Source organism: Geotrypetes seraphini, chromosome 3 (genome assembly GCF_902459505.1).
Source record: "Geotrypetes seraphini chromosome 3, aGeoSer1.1, whole genome shotgun sequence".
In the NCBI taxonomy this organism is placed as follows: domain Eukaryota; kingdom Metazoa; phylum Chordata; class Amphibia; order Gymnophiona; family Dermophiidae; genus Geotrypetes; species Geotrypetes seraphini.
The window spans coordinates 10,660,499-10,686,764 of NC_047086.1; the positions used below are offsets into that span (position 1 = coordinate 10,660,499).

Sequence of the window (26,266 nt, forward strand, 5' to 3'; positions counted from 1 at the left end):
CTAATGGAAACTCTAATCAAACAACAATTAGATAAGATCCTGGACGTGGAGAATCTACGGGATCCCCATCAACATGGATTTACCAAGGGGAAATCCTGCCAATCCAACTTGATCAGCTTCTTTGACTGGGTGACAGGGAAGCTCGATGTTGGAGAGTCCTTGGACATTGTATACTTGGACTTCAGCAAAGCATTTGATAGTGTCCCACACCGCAGGTTGTTGTGCAAAATGAGTTCTATAGGATTAGGTGACACTTTGACAAAATGGGTTGAAGACTGGCTTGGTGGTAGGCTTCAGAGGGTGGTGGTGAATGGCACCCCCTCCGTAACGACGGCAGTGATCAGCGGAGTGCCACAGGGCTCGGTCTTAGGCCCGATCCTTTTCAATATCTTTATAAGGGACTTGGCTGAGGGGCTTCGAGGTAAAATAATGTTATTCGCCGATGACGCCAAACTATGTAATATAATAAGCAAGAGCACACGGACAATATGAAACACGACCTACTCCTATTGGAGCAATGGTCTAGGACCTGGCAACTGAGTTTCAATGCCAAGAAGTGCAAAGTCATGCACCTTGGCAGTCAAAATCCATGCGAGACTTACACCCTAAATGGCGAGATCCTAGCAAGGACTGTTGCAGAACGGGACTTAGGGGTAATCATCAGTGAAGACATGAAGACTGCCAATCAAGTGGAGCGGGCCTAATCTAAGGCTACGCAGATCATAGGATGTATACGTAGGAGTTTCGTCAGCCGTAAGCCTGAAGTCATTATGCCGTTGTATAGATCCATGGTGAAGCCCCATCTGGAATACTGCGTACAATTCTGGAGGCCTCATTACCGCAAGGATCTACTGAGGCTTGAGTCAGTCCAGCGAATGGCCACCCGGATGGTCTCGGGACTCAAGGATCTCCCGTACGAGGAACAGCTGGATAAATTACGGCTATACTCACTCGAGGAACGCAGAGAGAGGGGAGACATGATCGAGACGTTCAAATACCTCACGGGCTGTATCGAGGTAGAAGAAGATATCTTTTTTTTCAAAGGTCCGACGGCGACAAGAGGACATCCATGGAAAATCAGGGGCGGGAAATTGCACGGCAACACCAGGAAATACTTTTTCACCGAAAGAGTGGTTGATCGCTGGAATAAACTTCCACTTCAGGTGATCGAAGCAAGCAGCGTGCCTGATTTTAAGAAGAAATGGGATCGTCACGTGGGATCTCAGCACAGAGTTAAATAGGGGAGGGTCATTAGGGTGGGCAGACTAGATGAGCCGCGGCCCTTATCTGCCGTCTTTTTCTATGTTTCTATGTTTTTAATTTAGGATAACTACCGCTTAAAAAAATAAAAATAAAATGGCTTGCTGTTAGTTTTCAAGGTCCAATCATGTCAAAGAATGATGCTGGTCTGGGCGATAGTATCCTTACGCGCAGATGCTCATAACATTGACAGACTCTTGCAAATGTGGTGTACATGTCATCTATTCTAGTGTGTACTTATGAAGGGAATTTTAAAAATGAAAAATAAAATTCTGGAATCTCTCGTGGCACACCCGGAATCTCTTTGGGGCACACTACTGGGCCTTGGGCACAATTTTTGGTGTGATTCAATAGGTCTTTCCTATATTTTATGGAGTTCTATTCTTTATTCATGCATTTGATTTTAATTGTTAGCCGCTAAGAACTGCTGTAAGCTTCGTCGGGATATCAAATTTTAATAAACACAAGGATATCCCTGTTCGAGTGTCTCTGTGAGTGTGTTCACACTTGTTTGTGTCTTGGGGGTAGTTACATAGTAACATAGTAGATGACGGCAGATAAAGACCCAAATGGTCCATCCAGTCTGCCCAACCTGATTCAATTTAAATTTTTTTAATTTTTTCTTCTTAGCTATTTCTGGGCAAGAATCCAAAGCTGTACTGTTGCTTGGGTAGTTTCTCCAAATGGATTAATTTTGTGCATATTATGAGAGGAGTGAATCTCACTCCTAAGCCGGGCCAAATGGCGTATGATCTAGGTCAGTGTCCCGCAAACTTTGGCGAGCCGTAGCACACTAACCCTCTCCTTTACTAACGCATAGCGTGGGTTATAGCGCCGGCAGCGGCAGTAACTACTCTGACGCTCATAGGAATTCCTATGAGCATTGGAGCAGTGACTGCCGCTGCCAGCGCTAAAACCCGCGCTATGTGTTAGTAAAGAGAGGGGGTAAATGTGGTGGCTGCGGCGCGAGGCACTCGGGTATCGATGACATCACCTTGATGTCTGCGCATGCGCGAGAGGCCCTCCAGATGGGTCCTGAGCCACCAGTGGGTGGTGCCAGCAAGGAAGAAGGCCAAAGAAAAGGAGAGGCACTGGCTGATTGCCTACAGGATGTGCCTCTTGCTGCGACACGCAGTTGTGGATACACTGATCTAGGTCTTTCAGATTTACATAGAAACATAGAAATAGACGGCAGATAAGGGCCACGGCCCATCCAGTCTGCCCACCGCAATGACCCTTCCCCACCTAACTCGGTGAATAGATCCCACGTATCTATCCCATTTGGCCTTAAAATCAGGCACGCTGCTGGCCTCAGTGACCTGAAGTGGAAGATTATTCCAGCGGTCAACCACTCTCTCAGTGAAAAAGAATTTCCTGGTGTCACTGTGCAGTTTCCCTCCCCTGATTTTCCACGGGTGCCCCCTGGTTGCCGTGGGACCCATGAGAAGGAAGATATCTTCTTCCACTTCGATGCGACCCGTGAGATACTTGAACGTCTCGATCATGTCTCCCCTCTCTCTGCGTTCCTCGAGTGAGTAGAGCTGTAACTTATCCAGCCTTTCCTCGTAAGGGAGATCCTTGAGACCCGCGATCATCCGGGTTGCCATTCTCTGCACCGACTCTAGTCTCAGCACATCTTTTCGGTAATGCGGCCTCCAAAATTGCACACAGTACTCCAGGTGTGGTCTCACCATGGATCTATACAATGGCATAATGACGGCTTACGGCTGAAGAAACTCCTGCGTATGCAACCTATGATTTGCCTTGCTTTGGAGGAAGCTTGCTCCACTTGATTGGCAGCCTTCATGTCCTCACTGACAATCACCCCTAGGTCACGCTCTGCTTCAGTTCTTGTTAGGATCTCGCCATTTAGGGTGTAAGTCTTGCATGGATTATGGCTGCCTAGGTGCATGACTTTGCATTTTTTGGCATTGAAGCTGAGTTGCCAGGACCTAGACCAGCGCTCCAGTAGTAGTAGGTCGTGCATCATGTTGTCGGGCATTGAGTTTTTGTCTGTTGTACTCTTGGCCACTACATTGCTTAGTTTGGCGTCATCAGCGAATAATGTTATTTTACCTCGGAGACCTTCTGCCAAGTCTCTTATGTAGATGTTGAACAGGATCGGGCCCAGGACGGAGCCCTGTGGCACTCCACTGATCACCTCCGTCGTTTCGGAGGGGGTGCCATTCACCATTACCCTCTGAAGCCTACCCTCAAGCCAGTTCCCAGTCCATTTCGTCAGCGTGTCGCCCAATCCTATAGAACTCATTTTGCTCAGCAACCTGCGGTGTGGTATGCTATCGAATGCTTTGCTGAAGTCCAGGTATACGATGTCCAGGGACTCCCCAACATCCAGCTTTCTCGTCACCCAGTCAAAGAAGCCGATCAGGTTGGATTGGCAGGATCTCCCCTTAGTAAATCCATGTTGACGGGGATCACGTAGATTCTCCTCGTTCATGATTGTATCCAATTGGCATTTGATTAGAGTTTCCATTAGTTTGCTCACTATTGATGTGAGACTCACCGGTCTGTAATTTGCTGTTTCCATCTTGGAGCCTTTCTTATGAAGTGGAATGACGTTAGCCATTTTCCAGTCCAACGGGACGTCACCTGTACTAAGGGAGAGATTGAAGAGTGCGGATAGCGGTTCCGCCAAGATATCACACAACTCCCTGAGCACCCTGGGGTGTAGGTTGTCAGGCCCCATTGCCTTGTTAACCTTGAGCTTTGACAGCTCGCAGTAGACACTGCTGGGCGTAAACTCGAAATTACTAAATGGATCAGCTGAGTCAACCCTTGTCTGCAGCTGAGGACCAAGTCCCGGCGCCTCGCGGGTGAAGACTGCAAGTTCACCATAAAACTCGCGTTGTCTCAAAGAGAAGTTCCTTGGGAGTTTGCAAGATATAACACGTTGTGTCTGGATTTCTGTTTGCTTGCATCTGAATCCGTGTTGTGTTATGTCAATTTGTTTTTTTGCATATACACTTCTCCCTCCGTATTCGCTGTGACAGGAGATGAACAGACCCGTGAATACAGAAAACCCGCGAATAACTTTTTCATATGTTATTCACGGTTTTCTATTAAAAGCCATTGTGAATATGGTGAAACCGCAAATAACAGGGTGGGAGACCTGGCCTGTTCCTGAAGGAGAGGCAAAACACGGTGAAGAAAGTGCTGGGAATCAGCGATTTTCTCTATGCAAGCGGATGTAATTTAGGGGGGAGGAGCCAGCAAGCTAAAAACTGGTAATAATCGAAACCGCGAATATGGAGGGAGAAGTGTACTTCCTCTTTTAAACCAAAGTTTGACTGGGGACGTCTCTATTTAAGATCCATGTGCATGTCTCGATTTGAACATTTCTTTCTGGATGCAAGTGTCTGTATATGGCGCATTCTGGGACCTTTTTATATGTATTCTGTGTGCATAGACTTGTGTGTGTGTGTATGTGCATATGTATATATAATATACAGTATACATATGTGTCTAACTATTTGTGTGTGGGGAGAAGGAAGCTGATTGTGTATCACTGATTATCTGTGCATGTGTGTGTCATTGAATACAGAGCTGTGTTTTCCAGTCAGAGAACAGCTAAGCTCTAGAATGCATTACAAGAGGTTGTGGTAAGAGCAGTTAATGCAGCTGGTTTTAAGAAAGGTTTGGACAAGTTCTTGGAGGAAAAGTCCATAGTCTGTTATTGAGACATGGGGTAAACCACTGCTTGTCCTGGATCAGTAGCATAGAATGTTGCTACTCTTTGGGATTCTAGAATCTTGTTACTCTCTGGGGGTTCCGGAATCTTGCTATTCTTTGAGATTCTGTATGGAATGTTGCTACTCCTTGGGTTTTGGCCTGGATTGGCCACTGTGAAGACGGGCCACTGGGCTAGATGGACCATTGGTCTGACCCAGTAAAGCTATTCTGTTTCTATGCGTGTCTGTCTGGGGAACTCTATGCATCTGAGTTTGGAAGGATGTGTTTTTACAAGGTGGTTGGTCTGTCTGGGTATCTGTGCATATTTTGTGTATTTAGAAGGGGGTGGAAAGTATCTCTTATAGGCCTAGATTCACTAAGTGCACGGATCGGATCCGATCCGTGAGGGATCTGATCTGTGTCAGGGGGGCTGATTCACCACTCGCCCTCTCTTTCTGGTTATTGTATCTGGGTATCTGTTTTGGGTGTGTGCCTCTGTCTCCTTGCTGTGGGTTGTTGTCTGTCTCTTTGGGTATCTGTGTGTTGTGTGTGTGTGTGTGTGAGGAGGGGGGTGTCTGTCTCTCTTTCTGGGTATTGTGTCTGGGTAGCTATTTTGTGTGTGTGCCCCTGTCTCCCTGTGTGTGGGTGGGTGTAGTGCTGTGGGTGAGTGTCTGTCTCTTTAGGTATCTGTTTTGGGTGTGTGCCTGTGTCTCTGTCTCCTTGAGTGTGTAGTGCTGTGGGTGGGTGTATGTCTCTTTGGGTATCTATGTGTTTTGTGTGTGTGTGGGTGGTGGGTCTGTCTCTCTTTCTGGTTATTGTATCTGGGTATCTGTTTTGGGTGTGTGCCTGTGCCCCTGTCTCCTTTGTGTGATTGGGTGTACTGCTGTGGGTGGATGTCTGTCTCTTTGGGTATCTGTGTGTGTGTGTGGGGGGGGGGGTGTCTGTCTTTCTTTCTGGTTATTTTATCTGGGTATCTGTTTTGGGTGTGTGGCTGTGTCTCTGTCTCCCTGTGTGTATGTGTGTGTGTGTGTGTGTGTGTGTGTGTGTAGGTAGTGCTGTGGGTGGGTGTCTGTCTGGGTATCTGTGTGTGTGGAGGGGTGTCTGACTCTCTTTCTAGTTATTGTATCTGGGTATCTGTTTTGGGTGTGTGCCTCTGTCTCCTTGCTGTGGGTTGTTGTCTGTCTCTTTAGGTATCTGTGTGTTGTGTGTGTGTGTGTGTGTGTGTGTGTGAGGAGGGGGGTGTTTGTCTCTCTTTCTGGGTATTGTGTCTGGGTAGCTATTTTGTGTGTGTGCCCCTGTCTCCCTATGTGTGGGTGGGTGTAGTGCTGTGGGTGGGTGTCTGTCTCTTTAGGTATCTGTTTTGGGTGTGTGCCTGTGTCTCTGTCTCCTTGAGTGTGTAGTGCTGTGGGTGGGTGTATGTCTCTTTGGGTATCTGTGTGTGTGTGTGTGGGGGGGTGTCTGTCTTTCTTTCTGGTTATTTTATCTGGGTATCTGTTTTGGGTGTGTGGCTGTATCTCTGTCTCCCTGTGTGTATGTGTGTAGGTAGTGCTGTGGGTGGGTGTCTGTCTGGGTATCTGTGTGTGTGGAGGGGTGTCTGACTCTCTTTCTAGTTATTGTATCTGGGTATCTGTTTTGGGTGTGTGCCTCTGTCTCCTTGCTGTGGGTTGTTGTCTGTCTCTTTGGGTATCTGTGTGTTGTGTGAGTGTGTGTGTGTGTGTGAGGAGGGGGGTGTCTGTCTCTTTCTGGGTATTGTGTCTGGGTAGCTATTTTGTGTGTGTGTCTCTGTCTCCCTGTGTGTGTGTGTGTGTGTCTGTGTGTAGGTAGTGCTGTGGGTGTTTGTCTCTTTGGATATCTGTGTGTTTTGTGTGAGGAGGGGTGTGTGTCTCTCTTTCTGGTTATTGTATCTGGGTATCTGTTTTGGGTGTGTGCCTGTGTCTCTGTCTCCCTGTGTGTGTGTGTCTGTGTGTAGGTAGTGCTGTGGGTGGTTGTCTCTCTCTTTGGATATCTGTGTGTTTTGTGTGTGTGTGAGAAGGGGTGTGTCTGTCTCTCTTTATGGGTATTGTGTCTGGGTAGCTATTTTGTGTGTGTGTCCCTGTCTCCCTGTGTGTGGGTGGGTGTAGTGCTGTAGGTGGGTGTCTGTCTCTTTGGCTATCTGTGTGTTTTGTGTGTGTGAGTAGGGAAGTGTCTGTCTCTCTTTCTGGTTATTGGGTTATTGTATCTGGGTATTTGTTTTGGGTGTGTGCCTGTGTCTCTGTCTCCCTGTGTGTGTGTCTGTGTGTAGGTAGTGCTGTGGGTGGTTGTCTGTCTCTTTGGATATCTGTGTGTTTTGTGTGTGTGTGAGGAGGGGGGGGGTGTCTGTCTCTCTTTCTTGGTATTGTGTCTGGGTATCTATTTGTGTGTGTGTGTCCCTGTCTCCCTGTGTGTAGTTGGGTGTATTGCTGTGGGTTGGTGTCTGTCTTGGGTTTCTCTGTGTTTTGTGTGTGTGTGTGAGGAGGGGGGTGTCTGTTTCTCTTTCTGGGTATTGTGTCTGGGTATCTATTTTGTGTGTGTGTCCCTGTCTCCCTGTATGTGGGTGGGTATAGTGCTGTAGGTGGGTGTCTGTCTCTTTGGGTATCTGTGTGTTTTGTGTGTGTGAGTAGGGAAGTGTCTGTCTCTCTTTCTAGTTATTGGGTTATTGTATCTGGGTATCTGTTTTGGGTGTGTGCCTGTGTCTCCCTGTGTGTGTGTAGAGCTGTGGGTGGGTCTGGGTGTCTCTCTCTGTCTGTCTGTCTCTCTCTCTCTCTCTCTTCCGGACCTGCTGTGGTTGAGGCTGTCACCCTAATAGGAATTCATTGCTGTAGCTATGGTGAAGCGCCTTTTCCGCCCGGGCTGAATGCATTAGTCTAATGAGATGTTTGCAGCTGGAGAGAGGGAGCCAAGCCTGGCTCGGTGCTAGGGCTGGAGAAGGGGGCAAGATGGCTTGTGCAGGACTCAGGGTTCACCTGCTGGAAGGGGGCTCCCCCAGATCCGTGTGAGGCAGCAAGAGGTAAGCGAAAGAGGCTTCCGCATAAGACGGGGGGAGGGGGCTTACTGGCTGGATGATGCCTCTGTATATGGCTACCTGAGCTCAGAAGAAAATGGAAATACTTAGCCCCCAGCCACCCCCAAGAAGCAGTGGATCTGCATTTCTGGGGGGGGGAGGGCTGCTGACCCCCTCCCCAATGCATCTATTGCACACGTACAGCCAACTGGCCTCGGTGATTTTCCAGGGGGTGGCTATAAAAAAAAAAATGTTTATGAATGGGGAGGGGAGGGCTCTTTCTCTGGGTATAGGAAGGAGAGAGCCCCAAATATTGGCAGGGGCTGGTGATTTCTTCCTAAGGCTGGGGGTGGGGGGAGTCGGTATGGTCTCCTCCAGGGCTTCCCATCCTCCGCTCTCTGCCTTTGATGGGTGAGTCCTCAGCTGACATTTGCACGGCTCTTTGGGGGTTATTGTGTTTGCACGTTGATCTGGCGGAGAGACTGTTTCGAAGACGTTCTCTTGCGTGTGCGCAGCCACCTGGAAAGCAGATTTTAGGCAACAGGACCAGTGGCATGGGTTGCCGGCTCCGCATTTGCCAGTCACTGGGTGTAATACAAGGCTAAGCTTGCTCATGGAGGTGATGGGGCAGGCAGAAGGGCATTTGTACAGGTGGCACCTTGGCACCCAGTTGGTGAGGCTGCTTTTCCTTCTCTGCTGCATGCAGAGAGGATCTGATGGGGGGGGGGGGGTCTCTGCAGCTATTTCTGCTGGGTGGAGATTAGCCGCTTTCAGCAGGGTGGAGAGGGAATTTGGGGAGGATGATATTGACGCTTTTTAATATTATGGTCGTTCTGTTCCTTCTCTCCCCCATTTTCTAAGGCACGGGAGTTCACACAGCACACACAAATCGGGATTTAAATACCCAAATGGCTGGTGCCTGTGAAAACCTGCATGTGTCAGTGCACAGTGGAAAATGGTTTAACCCTTTGTGGCCTGCCCGCTCTCACAGATTCGTTACTGGGTTTTCCCAGGGCTTTTTCCTTTTTCAGAGGTGCCCAGGTTAAAGTAAGTCTCCCCATTCCCCCTCTGCCCCTTCACCAATGCACACCCTTTATATAGAAGAGGCATCAAAATTGGCAATCGGGCTTTTTCCACCCCAGAGGTGGCTGCGTTGTTGTTTTTTTGATGCAGAGTATCAGCCCGACCAGCACCAAATCAATCCAGATGATTAGGTCATATTTGGGGATTTTAAATGTCAAAAGTGTTAGCTCCTGTTTGCTAAAGCCTATCGTCCTACAGCATTAGCCATCTCCCGGCTAAAGACAGTTGTCAAGGTTACAGCCACGGCATGGATCACCCACCTGTAGGTCTCATTTCCAGAATAGTCACTTGCGAAATGAGTGGCCGGGACCAACGGGCGGGCAGCGTAGATGGTCTGTTATGGAGGCAGGACAGGGGAGGACTGCAAAATCCTGATGTTGGCATGCTTCTGAGCACAAACCAAGAACCCTCCTTCCCCCCCCCCCCTCCCGTAACAAGGATGGACACTGAAAATAGAAGTTCCAATGTCTCATTCAAAAAATGACAAGAAATAGAATATCTTAGGAAGAACATAACAAAACAATCTGCTTCTATACCACAGTTTACAAAAGCAAAGTGATTACAATAGGATGAAATATCTTAATTACCCAGATACTTAGTGAACAAGTGTTTCCTAAATACTTGATGGGTGCTAGAGATCGTAATTAAGAGATTTAAGTCTTTAGCCCAAGATGCTGCCTGAAAGGACAAGAGGTGATGATGGTATCTTTTGAATTTGCACCCTCTTGACAAATGTTGCATGTGAACACCTAGTGTGTTTACTGTTCAAGAGATAAGTTGGTGAAAGCCTGAACAAGGTTTTATAACAAATACAGTCCAACTTGAACTGAACCCGAGCCTCTATCGGCAACCAATGCAATTCACAGAAAAAGGGAGCAATATGATCAAACTTTTTCAACTTAAAAATAAGTCGCATCGCTGAGTTCTGAATAATACGTAAATTTCTCTGTGTACCCGCCAAATAAACAATATTGCAATCGTCCAATTGACTCGGAACCGGGGACTGTCCCAACAGTCTGAATGCCGAGGTGTCAAAAGTATGCTCTGATAGTACGTAGCTTCCATAATGTATTGAAACCCTTTCCGTACCAGAGCAGATAAAGGAGAATGTGGACTAAGATCAGTCAAAGGAGGAATAAGGTCGATAAATGCCAGGCCTGTTTGCTAACGCATGTTTGGATCTGTAGACAGATTGGCTGCTCACAGCCACCAAAAATGTGTGATGCGTTAATTTAGGGAATTAGAAATGCCGAGATCCAGCAGCTGCATGATTCCTGGAGGAAACCAGATTTATTGTGATTGATGGTAAGAGGGCACGAAAAGTTCTCTACCATAGTGTGTATGTACCGCTATCAGGTTGATCCTGAAGCACAGATCCCCTGACGTTAACAAGCCATTTTGTGTGGTATCAATAGATGTTGTTGTTGGCGTTGGACACAGTTGATAATGCAGATTTTGTTGGAAAAATTGTCTGCTTTAGGAGTTGGTGGTGGAGTATATAATCGGTTTTATTCTTTCAAGACAATCCAGGTGAAGAGTGGAAGTAAAACATCTAAGATTGAACCAATATGTAAGGGGGTGCCACAAGGGTCTGTGCCCTCACCTGGAGTGCTACGTCCAGCACTGGTCGCCATACATGAAGAAGGACACGGTACTACTCGAAAGGGTCCAGAGAAGAGCGACTAAGATGGTTAAGGGGCTGGAGGAGAAACTGGGCCTCTTCTCCCTCGAACAGAGGAGATTGAGAGGGGACATGATCAAAACATTCAAGGTACTGAAGGGGATAGACTTAGTAGATAAGGGCAGGTTTTCACTCTCTCCAAGGTAGGGAGAACGAGAGGGCACTCTCTAAAATTGAAAGGGGATAGATTCCGTACGAAATTAAGGAAGTTCTTCGTCACCCAGAGAGTGGTAGAAAACTGGAACGCTCTTCCGGAGTCTGTCATAGGGAAAATCACCCTCCAAGGATTCAAGACAAAGTTAGACAAGTTCCTGCTGAACAAGAACGGGCGCTGGTAGGGCTAGTCTCGGTTAGGGTGCTGGTCTTTGACCAGAGGGCTGCCGCGTGAGCAGACTGCTGGACATGATGGACCACTGATCTGACCCAGCAGCGGCAATTGTTATGTTCTTATGTTCACTCTCGACATTGCTTTTTAATATCCATCTTGCATCTACGGGTGAAGTGTTAGAGGAATTAGGTGTCAACTACTACTTATCCATGGATATGGAATTATTATTTCCTATGAATGATTGGAGAAGTGATCTTAGAGATTGCCAGTATTTCTGGAACGAGTACATGAATGGGTGATGTGCCATAAGTTAGCTTTGAATCTTGAGAAGACAAATAATCGTTTTTGGGAGCGTTGAAGACTCCTCTTGGCCTACCAACATCCGACATCTCCTCTCCAAGCACAAGTCATTTCATTGGCCCTCCATCCATTTCTGAATACAATTCAAATTCATCTTACTGATTACAAGTTCATTCGCTCTGTAGCCCCCCAATATCTCTCCTCACTTATGTCCCCCTATGCTCCCCCCCATGAATTCAGTTTGTTGAGTAAGTCCCTCCGATCTGTACCCTTCTCCATCACCAACTCCAGACCCCATCCCTTCTTTCTTGCAACGCTGTATGCCTGAAACAGGCTATCAGAGTCAATACGTCATGCTCCGTCTCTAGCAGTCCTCAGATCCAAGCTAAAATCCCACTTTGAAGCTGCTTTCAAATTTTAATTTCCACTCACTGTCAGATACCTATACTCATCATTTCATTTCTTCTGCTAGAAACTCCCCAAACCCGAGATGTCCTAGCTATCTGTCCAAATTAGATTGTAAGCTCTTCTTAGAAGGGACCATCTATTGAATGTTAAAATGTACAACACTGCGTACACCTTTCAGCACTATAGAAATGGTGCGACCTCAACTGGTGTATTCATCTGCATTCAATTCTGGTCTCCTTATCTCAAGAAAGATATAGTGGCGCTAGAAAAGGTTCAAAGAAGAGTGACCAAGATGGTAAAGGGGATGGAACTCCTCTCGTATGAGGAAAGACTAAAATGGTTAGGGCTCTTCAGCTTGGAAAAGAAACGGTTGAGGGGAGATATGATTGAAGTCTACAAAATCCTAAGTGGAGTAGAACGGCTACAAGTGGATAAATTTTTCACTCTGTTAAAAATTACAAAGACTAGTGGACACTCGATGAAGTTACAGGGAAATACTCGTAAAACCAATTGGAGGAAATTTTTTTTCACTCGGAGAATAGTTAAGGTAAGAGTGGATAGCTTAGCTGGTTTTAAGAAAGGTTTGGACAAGTTCCTGGAGGAAAAGTCCATAGTCTGTTATTGAGAAAGACATGGGGGAAGCCATTGCTTGTCCTGGGATCGGTAGCATAGAATGTTGCTACTCTGGGGATTCCACATTGAATGTTGCTACTCTTTGGGATTCTAGAATCTTGTTACTCTCTGGGATTCCGGAATCGTGCTAGTCTTTGAGATTCTGTATGGAATGTTGCTACTCTTTGGGATTCTAGAATCTTGTTACTCTCTGGGATTCCAGAATCGTGCTAGTCTTTGAGATTCTGTATGGAATGTTGCTACTCTTTGGGATTCTAGAATCTTGTTACTCTCTGTGATTCCGGAATCGTGCTAGTCTTTGAGATTCTGTATGGAATGTTGCTACTCTTTGGGATTCTAGAATCTTGTTACTCTCTGGGATTCCGGAATCATGCTAGTCTTTGAGATTCTGTATGGAATGTTGCTACTCTTTGGGATTCTAGAATCTTGTTACTCTCTAGGATTCCGGAATCGTGCTAGTCTTTGAGATTCTGTATGGAATGTTGCTACTCTTTGGGATTCTAGAATCTTGTTACTCTCTAGGATTCCGGAATCGTGCTAGTCTTTGAGATTCTGTATGGAATGTTGCTACTCCTTGGGTTTTGGCCAGGTACTGGTGACCTGGATTAGATGGCCTATTGGTCTGACCCAGTAAGGCTATTCTTATATTCTTAGTAGTAAATTGATTCAGCGAAAATTTCGATCCATAATCACATGAAATTGTTAGAAGTGCTGTTAATTTCTACACTGTCAAAGATGCCCCAAGTTTTAGCAGTAGTGAAGTCTTTTTTTTTTTTTTTTCCAAATGCGACTATTAAGTAGATTAAGATCAATGTTAATTTTGTACGATTTTTGATTAATTGTACATTGTATGATGCTGGAAAAGTTAGAGATTGGAGAAACTGGGCCTCTTCTCCCTTGAAAAGAGGAGACTGAGAGGGGACATGATTGAATCCTTCAAGATACTGAAGGGAATAGACTTAGTAGATAAAGACAGGTTGTTCACCCTCTCCAAGGTAGGGAGAATGAGAGGGCACTCTCTAAAGTTGAAAGGAGGTAGATTCCGTACAAACGTAAGGAAGTTCTTCTTCACCCAGAGAATGGTAGAAAACTGGAACGCTCTTCCGGAGGCTGTTATAGGGGAAAACACCCTACAGGGATTCAAGACAAAGTTTGACAAGTTCCTGCTAAACCAGAACGTACGCAAGTAAGGCTAGTCTCAGTTAGGGCACTGGTCTTTGACCTAAGGGCCACCACGTGAACGGACCGCTGTCCTAACCCAGCAGCGGCAATTCTTATGTTCTTATGCATTATATCTTGGAATGACTTCTTCACATTGCAAGTTCTCCAGAATGCTGCAGCTCGATTGATATTTGGTTCTGGTAAGTTTGACCCTGTAACTCCATTGCTGAGGCAGTGACATTGGTTGCCTGTGAAGTCACGTGTTGTGTAAGGTTTTGCAGTTGATCTTCCAGGCAATCAATTGTGTCTGCCAAAGGTGCTAACTGTTTATCGTCCTCGACATTTTTTGAGATCGGAAATCAGCAGTGCGTGTAAAATATGCAATGGCTAGAGCAACTGGAATTTCAGTAACAGGAGTGGGTTTTTGGAATGGGCACTTGAGTATTAGTTGATAATTTATAGACGTTCCAGAAACTGTTGAAAACTCATCTGTTTGCTCAGTTCTTCTGTTTAGCTGAGTGAGGAGGGGACTGATATGCAGCAAATGACCTGTATGTAAGTTTACGTTGTAATTTATTTTGTAAAGTCAGTGTTTGACGATTATGCAGGTGCTTTTTTGGAACCTGCTTAGGTATAAAGTCGGCTGTACGTCTGTTAAATAAACACACTTAGCTCAGAATACACTTCTCCCTCCTTATTCGTTGTGATAGGGGATTAACAGAACCGCAAATACTGAAAAACCGCGAATAACATGGGGGGAGACCTGGCCTCTTTTTGAAGGAGAGGCAAAACACAGTGGACAAAGTGCTGGGAATCAGCGATTTTCTCTGTAAACGCTTGGAATCACTGATTTCTCTATGCAAGCTGACATAATTTGGGGGGAGGAGCCAGCAAGCTAGAAACCACGAATAATCGAAACCGCGAAGGCTGAAACCGTGAATACGGAGGGAAAAGTGTATAGAGAAATATGCTTTCCCCTTCTTTAGTGGATGGTAACAGGAGTCATCTGTCTGCTCCTGGTTCTAAATCCAGATACTGCAACCCTTAAGTAGAACTTTCCATATAGCAGACCAGGTTGGATTTACCTCTTGGACAAGGTACGAGCGAAAGGATTCCATGAAGGCTGTAGGAGCAAGGTGGAGCATTCTTCAGAGACACACTATAGTGAACAGGCTGCCTCCACAGTGGCTTAGCAAGGGTAGGAGGTGCCCTTCTCTTCACTCCCCCTCCCTCACTACTTCATGCTAAACTCAAGCCTTCCCTTCCCACCTCGTACCTCTTTAAATCTTCACCAGTGCGAGCAGCGTCTCTGGCCTGCTGCTTGTGCTGGCGTTGGCATTCCCTCTGATGTAACTTCCTGGATCCGCGACCCGGAAGTGATTACAGAGGAAGCCAAGCTTGCGCAAGCAACAAGCCTGGTGAATATTTTAAAGAGATATAGGGGGCAGAGAAGGGAGGTTGCAAGCATGGTGGGGGGGGGCAGAGAGGTGCCGGCGCCCCCACCGAGACAGCATCCAGGGCGGTCTGGTCCCCCCCTCCCCTTACTATGACACTGTTCCTCCATTCCAGAAGACTTAAGGAGAGCGCAGGTTCTGTGGGACCAGGACAGATCTGATGTTGCACACTTTGTCTCTGGGGAGGGTATGGCTCAGTGGTCCCTGCAAAGGCGGGCGTTAACACTGAGTTTGATCAAATGTTGGCTGGAGACTCTGGATTAGATTCATGGTGAACGATTGTAGAATGTGTGGAATTTGATTTGAGTAAATTGCCTTTTTTTTTACCATGTAAAAATACAGGAAAGTATCGATCATAAACCCACCGGTTGATATTGCACACACCACCTCTAGGCTGGATTAAATAAGAACATAAGAACTGCCATCTCCGGATCAGACCCTGGATCCATCAAGTCCGGTGATCCGCACACACGGAGGCCCCGCCAGGTGTACCCTGGCCTAGTTTTAGTCCCCATATCACCATATGCTTCTCAAGGAAGATGTGCATCTAATTTACCCTTACCCGTATCACTCTATGCCACTCTTAAGGAGATGTGCATCTAATCTACCCTTACCCGTATCACTCTATGCCACTTTTAAGGAGATGTGCATCTAGTTTACCCTTAACTCCTAGAACGGTGGATTCTGCAATTACTTCCTCTGGGAGAGCATTCCAGGTGTCCACCACTCGCTGCGTGAAACAGAACTTCCTGATATTCGTCCTGGACCTGTCCCCCCTCAGCTTTGATACTCTTTGGGGTTCCGAAATGCTGCTACTATTTAGGGTTTTGGAATCTTGCTACACTTTGAGATTCTGTACGGAATCTTGATACATAAGAACATAAGAATTGCCATCAAGTCCGGTGATCCGCACACGCAGAGGCCCCGCCAGGTGTACTCTGGCCTAGTTTTAGTCCCCATATCACCGTATGCTTCTCAAGGGAGATGTGCATCTAATTTACCCTTAAATCCTAGAACGGTGGATTCTGCAACTACTTCCTCTGGGAGAGAATTCCAGGTGCCCACCACTTGCTGCGTGAAACAGAACTTCCTGACTGCAGATTATGTGTGGAATTTGGGCAGATGTTGATGTTGCTGGATTAATTTGATAAATGATTTTAGTAGCACTGGGGCAGGCGTTGGTGCTGGATTCGTTTGAAGCTGAATAGACTCTGTGGAACTGGGGAGATTCTGGTGCTCCACAGACCCTGTCCTGGACGACCCCCAGCCAGTCAGGTTTTTAGGATATCCCTAATGAATATGCATGAGAGAGATTTGCATAGAATGTAGAAGACGGGCATGCAAATATGTCTCAGGCATATTCATTATGAATAAATAAATTAGGGTTTATTAATAAATTATTCACTTCAAATATTGCAAATTCAGCTCAAACAATGAAGCTACTATTGTATAACCTGTAGTCAATACCTATATATTAAATTCACAAATTCTTTAATTTTACTCTTTTAAATACAATTACATATCTTAATCATAAAATATATACTCTCATTTTCTCACTCCATGAAAATATTGCTAAAACTCCTTATCTCTTCGTTCAATTCTTCTGCGATAAAGTCCTTGACTGTCCATCTTCGATCCAATTCGTTTAAGGACTAAACCTTTTCCAAAGTTCTCAAATGGCAATATTATATCAATTCCCTGCAATCTGTTTCCACCAAAGGTCCTTATCCATTCATGTCCCCGTTTAATAGTCCCACTCAACTCCAGTCTGTGTTTCGCCTGATGGCACCTTCAGGAGCTGAGATCAAAATAGGAGTCCCTCAGGGTGGATTTTATGCCTGGAACTCCTCTCGTATGAGGAAAGACTAGAAAGGTTAGGACTCTTCAGCTTGGAAAAGAGACAGCTGAGGGGAGATATGATTGAAGTCTACAGATCTTGAGTGGAGTAGAACGGGTACAAGTGGATCGAATTTTCACTCCATCCAAAATGACAAAGTCTAGGGACCCTTGATGAAGTTACAGGGAAATATTTTTTCACTTAGAATAGTTAAACTCTTGAACGCATTGCCAGAGGTTGTGGTAAGAGCGGATAGCGTAGCTGGTTTTAAGAAAGGTTTGGTTCAGGCTCACGCATCTTTGAGTCACATGTTTTGGGCCTGCCCCGTAATCCAACAGTTTTGGAGACATCTTGGCCTATATACCACATCGCTTTGGGGAAGGCGATGGCTTCCGCAACCGAGAGCGTTCTTTGGATTTTATAATATAGCCTCGCCCAAACCCAGGGGAATGTCAGCATTTATCTCCAGAGCCCTTTTGATGGGAAAAAAAGCTATCCTCACCAACTGGCTCTCCCGTGATCCCCCGTCATATGCACAATGGAGATCCTTAATGATAGTGCACGCAATACTGGAGAGACGCATGATGGGAGACTTGACTCTTGGCCCGGGTCGCAAATTTTGTCAGGTGTGGAAGCACTTCTGGCAGGACCTCACACCGCGTGCTTGCAGTAGACTTTTGAATCTTTAAGATTTTATTCCCACTCTCAGCTGTTGGACTGGCCATGAATTCTTGGGGAGGGGAGGGGATGGGGGATGGGAGAGGAACTGATTATATTGTTGAAAATGTTGTGCTAGCCTAAAAAAGCTATGCTGACACTGTCATTGCTTTAATAATTTAGTATTTTTAAGAAAATTACTTAGCTTTGAACATAGTGACTGGTTCCGACGTGCCATGTTTCGTTGCTGCGTCAGGGAACCGACAAAACAGCTAGGTTTAAAGCTGGAGGTGAAGTCACATAAGATTGAAAAGCGCTGGTTCATTTAATATATGTTTCTTCTTAGATAGATGGTTCGAGATATCTAAGAAGAAACATATATTAAATGAACCAGCGCTTTTCAATCTTATGTGACTTCACCTCCAGCTTTAAACCTAGCTGTTTTGTCGGTTCCCTGACGCAGCAACGAAACGTGGCATGTTGGAACCAGTCACTATTTTCAAAGTTAAGTTATTTTCTTAAAAATACTAAATTATTAAAGCAATGACAGTGTCAGCATAGCTTTTTTAGGCTAGCACTTAATCCATTGGAAATTCATATCTTCAGAGTCAATTCAATTTCTGAACACTGCTATGATTGGGTGGTGAGGCGGAGTAATCAGCCTTCATGTCTCTGAGCAGAGTTCTAAGAAAAAAATCGTGAATGAGTAACTTTTGAATTTATTTTGTGTGATGATACTGCAGTGACTTTTTCAGGTCTTATTGCCCTGGATCAGTAGCATGGAATATTGCTACTCTTTGGGGATTCAGGAATGTTGCTACTCCTTGGGTTTTGGCCTGGATTGGCCACCGTGAGAATGGGCTACTGGGCTTGATGGACCATTGGTCTGACCCAGTAGGACTATTCTCATGTTCTAAAACATCAATTTAATTTATTTGTAACATGTATTACTATTATGCTACATCCATATTCATACCTTTCTTTTTTGTTTCATCAGCAGACGCCAAAGACAGGTAATATTTCCCCCGAAATGAATGCTTCTAACACTGCAACCTACTGCTCTGATTTTATACCCACTCAATAAATATTCCATGATTGGATACTAAATTTCAAATTTCTATTAACTAATTAATTACATCTGAACTGCATTCCTTTCTATTTCTCTGTTCAGTCCAATTGGCTCAACCGTGTCCCATTGATAAATTAGACGCTGTTCCTTATTTAATAAAATACTAGCGGCCTCTTTTACAAAGCTGCGCTAGTGGCTGATACGTGGCAACAGCCCTGAAGCCCTTTAAATCTCTATGACAGGGGTGTCAGTCCCTCCTGGAGGGCCGCAATCCAGTCGGGTTTTCAGGATTTCCCAATGAATATGCATGAGATCTATTAGCATACCGTGAAAGCAGTGCAGGCAAATAGATCTCATGCATATTCATTGGGGGAAATCCTGAAAACCAGACTGGATTTCGGCCCTCCAGGAGGGACTTTGACACCCCTGCTCTATGGGCTTCGGGGCCACTAGCGCGGCTTTGTAAAAGAGGCCGTAGGTGGATCCTTTCCCTGTTGAAACGATGTAATGGATGTGGGTATTGTAAATATTCTATAGAAACAGATGATGTAATTAATCCAAAAACCGGCAACAAATAAGAACATAAGAAGCGCCATCTCCGGATCAGACCTTCGGTCCATCAAGTCCGGCGATCCGCACACGCGGAGGCCCTGCCAGGTATACACCTGGCTTATTTTATAGCCAACCATATCTTTATATGCCTCTCTCAAGGAGATATGCATCTAGTTTGCTTTTGAAGCCTAGGACTGTCGATTCCGCAATAATCTCCCCTGGTAGAGTATTCCAGATGTCAACCACTCTCTGTGTGAAGCAGAACTTCCTGATATTAGTCCTGAACTTGTCCCCCCTTAGCTTCATTTCATGTCCTCTTGTCCGTGTCAAATTGGACCATGTAAATAATCTTCTCTGCTCTATTTTGTCGATTCCTTTCAGTATTTTGAAGGTCTCGATCATATCCCCACGCAGTCTCCTTTTCTCAAGGGAGAACAATCCCAGTGTTTTAAGTCGATCCTCATATTCCAGTTTCTCCATACCCTTCACTAGTTTAGTTGCTCGTCTCTGCACCCTCTCCAGCAGTTTTATATCTTTCTTTAGGTAGGGAGACCAATGTTGGACGCAGTATTCCAAGTGGGGTCTGACCATTGCCCTATAAAGCGGCATTATAACTTTCTCCGATCTACTCGAGATTCCTTTCTTTATCATGCCTAACATTCTATTCGCCTTATTTGCCGCTGCCGCGCATTGGGCCGACGGCTTCAGGGTCCTATCTATCAGTACACCCAGATCCCTTTCTAGTTCACTTTTTCCCAGAGTTGCACCTGACATTCTGTACTCGTATTCCTTATTTTTACTGCCTAAATGCATTACCTTGCATTTCTCCACGTTGAACTTCATCTGCCATTTCTCCGCCCATTTTTCTAACCGACACAAATCGCTCTGGAGTTCCTCACTATCCTCCTGCGATCTGATTGCCCGGCAGAGTTTTGTGTCGTCTGCAAACTTGATGATCTCACTGGATGTTCCGCTTTCCAAGTCATTGATATAAATATTAAAAAGGATCGGCCCAAGTACCGAGCCCTGGGGTACACCACTAGTCACTTTCTCCCAGTTGGAGAACTTCCCATTAATGCCCACTCTCTGCTTCCTGTTATCCAGCCATTTGCCTATCCATCTTTGTATATCTCCCTCTATGCCATGGCTTTGTAGTTTCCTGAGAAGTCTTTCGTGTGGAACTTTGTCGAACGCTTTCTGGAAATCCAAGTATATTATGTCCACCGGCTTTCCACTATCAATTTGCTTGTTCACGGTCTCAAAGAATTGGAGTAAATTCGTCAGACACGATTTCCCTTTCCTGAATCCATGTTGACTGGGTTTCATCAAGTCATGTGTGTCCAAGTGCTGAACTATGCTATCCTTGATCAGTGATTCAATCATCTTGCCGGGGACAGACGTAAGACTCACAGGTCTATAGTTGCCCGGTTCTCCTCTCGATCCTTTTTTGAAAATTGGCGTGACGTTCGCTTTCCTCCAGTCGTCTGGTATCTGACCAGTTCTGATTGACAGGTTTGCAAGTTTTTGCAATAACTCTCCGATTTCAACCTTCAATTCCTTCAAGACTCTCGGGTGAATTTCATCCGGTCCAGGGGATTTGTCACTTTTAAGTTTGTCGATCTGGTAGTATATCTGATCTAAGTTCACTTCAACTGTGGTGAGTCTGTCCTCTATTTCTCCTGTAAACAGTTTCTCCGCTTCAGGTATTGTTGAGGTGTCCTCCTTCGTAAAGACGGACGCAAAGAAGGAATTTAGTTTGTCTGCGATTTGTTTATCTTCCTTGATGTACCCTTTTCTTCCCTTGTCGTCCAGGGGTCCCACTGCCTCTTTTGCAGGTTTTTTCCCTTTCACGTATCTAAAGAAGGGCTTGAAGTTTTTGGCCTCCCGGGCTATTTTTTCCTCATAGTCCTGTTTTGCATCCCTCACCGCCTTGTGACATTTCTTCTGTTCATCTTTATGTTTGTTCCAGGCTTCGGTTGTCTTCGTGCATTTCCATTTTTTGAAAGAGTCCTTCTTTTCTTTTATGGCTTCCTTCACCTGTATGGTAAGCCATGCCGGTTCTCCTTTGCCTTTAGTTCTCCGATCTTTGGAAATCCTCGGAATGTAGAGATCTTGTGCTTCTGCAATAGTATTTTTCAATAGGCACCATGCCTGATCTACTGTTTCAAGTTTGTCCACCATCTTCTCGAGTCGTTTTGTTACCATGGCTCTCATACAATCGTATTTACCCTTTTTAAAGTTTAAGGTGGTGGTTAAGGTTTTGGCATGTTTCCCTTTCCCGATGTCAAGTTTAAAGTTGATTACATTGTGATCACTCGTTCCCAGTGGAACCATGACTTCTACTTCTGTTATCGGTCCGGTGAGACCATTTAGGACCAAGTCCAAGGTGGCGTCGCCTCTTGTCGGCTCTTTTACCATTTGCTCCAGGAAGCAATCCCCTAGCACCTCCTTGCCGCAGTTGGAGGCTCCTAGTTTCCAGTTTATTCCTGGGAAATTGAAGTCTCCCAATATAACTATATTGCCTGTCTTGCATACTTGTTTGATTTCCTCCATCATTTCTGAGTCAGTGTCCTCCGCCTGTCCTGGGGGACGATAGTAAAGGCCAATTTTTGTATCTGCGCCATTGTGACCAGGAAATTTGATCCAGAGGGACTCCAACTTCTCTTTCCTGTCTGTTGTAATCATTCCAACAGAATCTATTCCTTCCTTAACATATAGGGCAATACCTCCACCTTTCTGCCCTTCTCGATCCCTTCTATATAGTTTGTATCCCTGTAGTACTGTGTCCCATTTGTTTTCTTCATTCCACCATGTTTCTGTTATGCCAATGATATCCATGTTCTCATGTCTTGCTATCGTCTCTAGTTCTCCCATTTTGTTTCCTAGACTTCTAGCATTTGTATACATACATCTAAGTTCCCTTCGTGTTACCTTTTTGGACCTTCTACTCTTGGCTGTCCTTACAGTTTCATTTACGGTATCCTTTCCTGCTCCTGTGTTATCTCCCATGTTTGCTGTGTGGTCATCCCCTCCTGTGTCTGAGTTGTCCCTTCCTGCTTGTTCTCCTTTGTTGGCTGTGTGGTCGACCTCTCTTGTGTATGAGTAGTAGTCCTTTGTTCCTACGTCGGGGCATCCTGTTGTCCGTGCCATCGACCGGTGGTCGACTGTCGGCTTTCCCTTGTCCTTCAGTTTAAAGCCTTCTCTATTGCTTTCTTCATGAGGTGTAGTCCATCCCTTCTGTAAGGGTCATCCCTTCTGTAAGGTCATCCTCTACATGTGATTCGGATCAAGTGGTTTATGGAATAGTTAAAAGAAAGATTTCATTACGCATAGCGCAACTTTTGAGTAATTTAAGAATGAGCAGGGATGGAGCGCCATTAAGGGCTCCTTTTACGCTAGCGTTTTTAGCACACGCACCAGAGGAGTGCGTGCTATAGCACGTGCTACCCATAAAAATACCGCCTGCTCAAGAGGAGGTGGTAGCAGCTAGCATGTGTGGCTATTTAGTACACGCTATTCCGTGCGTTAAGGCCCTAACGCACCTTTGTAAAAGCAAAACAAAAATCATAACGTTGAGGATTTAAAATTTGCAAGTACTGATCAAACTTGATTTACAACAGGGAGGGGATCCATCTAACATTTTATTAAATAAGGAAGAGCGTCTCACTTATCAATGGGACACGGTTGAGCCAATCGTAGTTCAGCGTGGAACTCTTAATTGTTTAATTTTTTAAAATTTAGTCAATTAACTTCAGTGGCACGATTGATTACCACGCCATTTAAGCAAATTAATATAGGCCCTCTTTTGCTAAGCCGAAGTAGAGTTTCTACCATGACCCAGAGAGCGAAATGCTCTAATGCTGCGTCAACGCTCATAGGAATTCTGTGAGTGCTGGAGCAGTGTCTGAGTATTTAGCGCTCCGAGCCGTGGGGAGATCATTTGGGTTGTGCACATATTTTTTGTTAGATGTCGTTAGGCATCTGTAATTAAGGCGCCTTGCGACACTTAACGTAGGCCCTAAGTGCTGTGGTGTAAACAGAGTTGGATGCCATTTCCAGAATGATGCATATTGCCAGGATCCAACCCAAATTTTAGGCACGAAGATTTACGCCAACTGAAACCTGGGTGTGGATTCTCCGAATTCTATAATACCGTACACATCTTTGGTGAATGCCCTGACCCACCCGCACTCCTCCCATTGACTTGCCCTTTCTCAATTGTACACTAAGCGATTTACACGTGCATCTTTGTAGCATAGTGTGTAGCAAGACGCTCGCATAAATTGAAAATGTTGCCGATTAATTCCAATGGGGGAAGCCTCCGCTTGCCCTGGATCGATACCATGGAATGTTGCTACTCTTTAGGTTTTGGCCAGGGACTAGTGACCTGGAATGGCTACTGGGCTTGACAGACCGTTGGTCGCACCCAATAAGGCTGTTCTTATGTTCGCAGTACATATTGACTGGCGCCAATAGGCTCGTTACTCAATTAAAAAGCATATACAGATTGGGCATGTGCCCAAATTTCTGCCTGCGATTTTGAGCGCCTTATGTGGAATCCAGGGGGATTATGTGAGGGTTGAATTAGACTGACGTGGAATGATTGTAGAGTCCATAGGATTGGTGTTGTGTTGATGTTGACCAGATACCTCCAGATTCTATATTTGGCAACTAAAGTTGCGTGCCCAGGTTTGGCTGCACAGCCAAATCACATGCGTATCTTAATTGTTTAACAAGCCAAATGGCGCTAATAATTGGCCACTAATTTACTTTTATTTATTTAATTTTCTCCCAGGAGAGCTCAGAACGGTTTACATGAATTTATTCAGGTCCTCAAGCATTTTCCCCCGTCTGTCCCAGTGGGCTCACAATCCATCTAATGCACCTAGGGCAATGGGGGGATTAAGTGACTTGCCAGGGTCACAAGGAGCAGCATGGGATTAGAACCCAAACCTCAGGGTGCTGAGGCTGTAGCTTTAACCACTGCACCTCTCTAGAAATCAAAAATGTAGCAAAAGTGAGCCATTGTGACATCACTGGCTCTTAGACATTGGTGGAATGAGGCATTATGATGTCACAATACCTGCTCTGGTCATCAGAGGCTGAAGCTTTTCACACTATTTATTCATTCAGTTTTCTATATTGTTCTCCCAGGGGAGCTCAGAACAGTTTACATGAGTTTAGTCAGGTCCTCAAGCATTTTCCCCTATCTGTCCTGGTGGGGGGTCACAATCTATCTAATGTACCTGGGGCAATGGGGGGATTAAGTGACTTGCCCAGGGTCACAAGGAGCAGCGTGGGTTTGAACCCGCAACCTCAGGGTGCTGAGGCTGTAGCTTTAACCACTGCACCATTCTAGAAATAAAAATGTAGTAGTTCAAGTTCAAGTTTATTGGCATTTGATGAATCGCTTATTCGATATACTAAGCAATGAACAAAATTATTTTTTTAAAAGGGTAAATTACATAAAGACAAACCAAATAACAAAATTCTTTAATATAATACAAACATGAATAGGGAGGGAAGGAAGAAAAGTTACAATTTTTATCTTAGAAGAAATAAACAAGGAAGGAAAAAACAAGAGGGAATGGGGGAGGTAGAAACTTAAGGACATTTAAATTTGTGATAAATTTAAATGTTAAAAGCATCTTTAAAAAGTTAAGATTTTAAGGATTTTTTTTTTAAATGTAAGATCTTTTTCGTTTTTAATGTATTGTGGCAAAGAGTTCCACCATTGGGGGCCCATTACGGAGAACATGTCTGATCTTCTCGTACCTACTATTTTCAAGGAAGGGACAGATAAGAGATTTTGGTATGATGACCGAAGTGGCCGTAAAGTGTTATGGGGTATTAACATTCTGGCTATGAATTGGGGTTCATTAAAAGTTAAAGTTTTAAATATAAGCAGCATGACCTTAAAGGAGATGCGATGACTGATTGGAAGCCAATGGGCATCGATCATCAATGGCGTAACATGGTCATATTTCTTGGCGTTGTATATTAACTTGATCGCTGTGTTTTGTATGATCTGCAGTCTTCTTTTTTCTTTTTGGGAGATATTGAGTAAAAGTGCATTACAATAATCTATTTTTGCTATAATCAAAGAGTGAACCAGTATTTTAATTGATTTGGGGGCTAAGAAATTTGGCGGTCGATCGTATCAAACGTAACTTATAGAAACAAGTTTTAACTATGTAAGAAATATGTTCATGATAAAGTAATTTATCGTCAATTATAACCCCAAAAATTTTCACAGTGGAAACTAAGTTTAAGGGGGTATTATTAAGGACAAATGGGGTCTTCAAGTCTATGTCCTTTTTCCAAGTGAAGAGCATTGTTTTGGTCTTTTTTATGTTTAATGCCAATTTGTTTGAATTAAGCCAGTTTTGAATTATTTCTAGTTTTTTATTGATTGACGAGATGTCATTGTTATTTTCTGGATCTAATGAGTGAATAAGTTGAATGTCATCAACGTAAGAGAAAGAAGTGAAACCAATTGACTGACAGATACTTAGTAGTAGCGAAAGAAAAATATTAAACAGGAGAGGGGACAAAATGGATCCTTGAGGAATTCCGAAAGAAGAAGAGTAGGCTTCAGAATGTTCATTGTTGAACCTGACTAGCGAAGTACGATTTGCGAGGTACGATGTAAACAAGGTAAGTACATGGTCGTTTATACCTATTGATTCTAACCGGTTAAGGAGTAGGTCATGGTCTATTGTATCGAAAGCTGCGGAAATGTCTATTGAGAATAGAGCAACAGATTTATGGTGGTCTAAGAAATAATGGATATTAGTTGTTAATCCTACCATAGAATATTCCGTGTTGTGGAATTTCCGAAAGCCTGTTTGGTTAGGGTGTAAAGCGTTAGTGCTTTCAATGAAATCGGAAATCTGGTTAAATATCAATTTTTCTGTTAATTTTGCCAGAAACGGTAAATTGGCAATTGGGCGATAGTTCGATAGTTCATTTATACTAATTTTATGGTCTTTGAGTATCGGAGTGATAATGGCGGTTTTCCATAAGGAAGGGACAGTAGCAGTGAGTAAACTCTTTAGGATAAGTGAATGAATGAATGGTCCAAAACAGGTAAAAAAAATTTTATGTAGAATGGGGGAATGATTTCAAAACGGG

At 44.7% G+C, this 26,266-nt stretch overlaps 1 protein-coding gene across 1 annotated transcript in view; it reads left to right on the top strand.

Annotated features, from left to right (window-relative positions):
* Positions 1–7,851: 7,851 nt before the first annotated feature.
* SCML4 (Scm polycomb group protein like 4) overlaps positions 7,852–26,266 on the top strand; it is a 91,089-nt gene continuing 72,674 nt past the window's right edge. The window contains exon 1 of the mRNA XM_033939698.1: positions 7,852–7,975. The gene's annotated coding sequence lies outside the window, so the exon portion shown is untranslated. The remainder of the gene's footprint in view (positions 7,976–26,266) is intronic.